The sequence below is a fragment of the Magnolia sinica genome, chromosome 5 (assembly GCF_029962835.1).
Source record: "Magnolia sinica isolate HGM2019 chromosome 5, MsV1, whole genome shotgun sequence".
Taxonomy (NCBI): Eukaryota; Viridiplantae; Streptophyta; class Magnoliopsida; order Magnoliales; family Magnoliaceae; genus Magnolia; species Magnolia sinica.
The window spans coordinates 73,041,950-73,044,981 of NC_080577.1; the positions used below are offsets into that span (position 1 = coordinate 73,041,950).

At 36.0% G+C, this 3,032-nt stretch overlaps 1 long non-coding RNA gene across 2 annotated transcripts; it reads right to left on the reverse strand.

Annotated features, from left to right (window-relative positions):
- Window positions 1–295: 295 nt before the first annotated feature.
- On the reverse strand, window positions 296–2,127 carry LOC131247345 (uncharacterized). 2 transcript variants are annotated; one of them, XR_009171655.1, is made up of 3 exons: window positions 1,421–2,127; window positions 670–866; window positions 296–591 (listed from the first exon to the last, which is right to left on the reverse strand). It is a non-coding gene; the product is annotated as an uncharacterized LOC131247345 (long non-coding RNA). The 2 variants fall into 2 exon arrangements; XR_009171656.1 differs by having other exon boundaries at window positions 1,481–2,126.
- Between the last annotated feature and the right edge of the window lie 905 nt (window positions 2,128–3,032).

Below are 3,032 nucleotides of genomic sequence, written 5' to 3' on the forward strand. Positions count from 1 at the left end.
TGACAGTTGTGCTGGATGCCGCTAAATCGTCAGTTTTTGTTAAAATGGTTAAAAGCTACGGATAAAATCCGTAGCTAAATATGACTAGCCCCACAGTACAACCGTAGCCATTGGTCCCGTAGCCCCAGTAAATGCGTAGCCTGCTGAGTGGGGTTCAGAAAATCAGTTTCACATCAGCTGATATGGCAGTGTTGAATCCATATCAGCTTACCCCGATAAGATACAGGGAAACTCTTGGTTATTCTAAGCATATGATAGGCAATAAATAAAATTCATGGAAGCCCTCCTAGGCATATACTGTAAAGAAATTGCTTCCTATTTCAGTTTTTAACTAACATATTACAGGCAGACAATGCCTATAGTGAAATAAATCAAACCTTAATTGAACAGTTTCTATGAATTAAAGTACAGAACATATAACAAATATTAGCACATGGTTACATATCAAAATATCTGAAACAAAATATCCATGCCCTCCTGTTACAATTAAAAGATATCATCCAAACATTTCATCACCATTCCACCATTCTTCATTTTCTCTGGTTACTTTGCATGTGCAGATCATCGCACTCTCTGCTGTGAGAAAAATGTCTGGAAAAGAAAATTGTAATTAAAGAATTTGCTAGAGTTTGCTTGCTCAAAATTTATAAAAGAATTTGAAGCATATACCTAACTTTAGAAACTATTCATGGATAGAACAGGGAGTATAAGTTCCTAGGGCATTCGGTCCAAGTATCTTGATGATGCTTGTTACAAGTGGGGATGATACTTCTAAAATCCAAACTTTGATTTGATAGGCACTGCCATAGATGGAAGATGCTCCAAAAATCTTACAGATCGAATTTCCTAATCTGTCAATCAACGTCCTAGAAAAGACGATTAAGAAAAAATTATAAATCAATTGCCTGGAAAAAAAAATGGCCAAAGATTATATGGCAAGATTTCTCAATTAAATTTCCTTAAGTCATACCAAATAGATAACTCTTTATAAGAATATAATTAACACAATTAAATTTCAAACTCAAGATGTGAAATTACTATACTCATCCAATCTGAGCTTCAAATCATAGAATGACTGCAAACTGATCCAGACACATTGGCTTCTCAACGAGTTCTCCATGCACAAACAAAAACTAAGCTACTATAATCAAACATTATACATGCTATGATGCCAACTATCGTATGCAACTAAACAAGTCTAAAAACACATGAAGTAAACATAAAACAGACGTTAAGCTCACAAGTATGTGGAATCGCATCCGTTCACATGCAGCAGCACATACGTCAAGTTAAATAGTCTAGACTCTGGGAATTACTGTAACTAGTCGTGAACCCAAAATCAGATTGATTGGATATTTGGATGATACTCATTACTGATTGATGGATATATTTTTGGTGAATTCAGGCCATTTCATGTTACCTTAATAGGAAAGTCTGTGGGGGTAACATCCCGTTGAAATTAGACATGGAACAAGCTTACGATCGGCTCGATTGGAGCTTTTTTATGTCTTGTGTTGCTGCAATTTGGTTTTTGTCATGCCTGGGTTAATATGGTGGAAAAGTGCTCTTTTTGAAGAGGGCCTATACTTTTTTCTCGAAGTTGGACAGTACTCTCCAAGTAACCCGATTGATCCCAAATAACGAGAAGCCAGTTCAGACATAAAAGAAGCTTCAAGCATGACACCCTCCACTTTGGCTATTAGCAGAGTTGCAAGATAGACCTGCCAAATTCCTGTTTAACAAACAGAATTAGTAGAGGCATGAAGATTTGGGTTGTTGTTGTTGTTACTAATATTATTATTATTATTATTAGTGTAAAAAGGAAATAAATTATAATAAAAACAAAAACAAAAATACACGATATCATATCAATAGCCAGTACCCATGGAATCATTCAGGCATTTAACCAAGCTTAGCAATTGCAACCTAAAGTACTCAGATGTAGCACAGTAGCAGAGGATTACGTGGATAGTCTGGATTGAAAGGTTCAATCCAGGGAAAAATCAGTTTAGCATGCACTGTGGGTTCAATCCAGGGCAAAATCAGTTTCGCATATGATGGAAAGTTCAATTTTTTAGTTATTGATTGTAAGTTAGGATCATCCGACCAAAGTGGTTTTTGAAACAGATGGGCTATCAAGGAGAAGAGCCACATCATCGATGTCAGATCAATGATCAGACTATTTGTAGCATGGTAAATATGGACTGTCAACTTTTGTAGGCATTGGTTGGAAGATTATGATCATTCAACCAATTTAACTATAAAAACGTGGCAAAGGTGCAGGAATAATTTTAAACAGCATGTCTAAGAATTAAAATAAAAATAAATAAATAAAAAATAAAAAAAGCCATAGGAATTGTGACAGCCTTGATTTACATCAACAACTTATAACTTCTATTCAGAAAATAAAGTTTACTAACTTGGAAAACAACATATATGTCAAATACCTTGGGCAAGTCATCACCATTTACGATACAGTGTTAACCAGACAGCAAACCAACCAAAAACATGAATTATGTTGCAGAAAACAAGAAAAACACTGAGTTTTTTATGAAGTTGCACCGGCACTAACTTTTATGCTTCACAGGAAACAGTAGAAACTTGAAAATGTATACATCACTTTAATCATTTTAAAATAGTGATACTGTAGTGGGTTTTATTCAAAGGAATGATAATGGGCCATCAGATGTTAATTCTTATGAAACTCGGTCTCCACTATTTTTAATTTTCTCGAGTTCATCCAACTGCAGCAAATTACAGAAACCTCTAACTCGTGAATTGTCTTGTTACCTGGTCAGTGGTGGCTGAGTTGTGTCACAGGGAAGTGGACTCTGAGAACTTTCCGGGCACAGAGGTGGTGGAGAATGTGCAAAGTTAGGCTCCAGTATAAAACCCAAACTATCCAGTTTATCATCATGAGAGATTCCTGCCTGAAGTAGCGTTTTGTTGTCATCTCTAACCTTCTTACCCTGAAGAAGAACACCAATTCGCAGCCCGCCTCCAAGTACAGCAGTCACAGCTTCCATAACTGT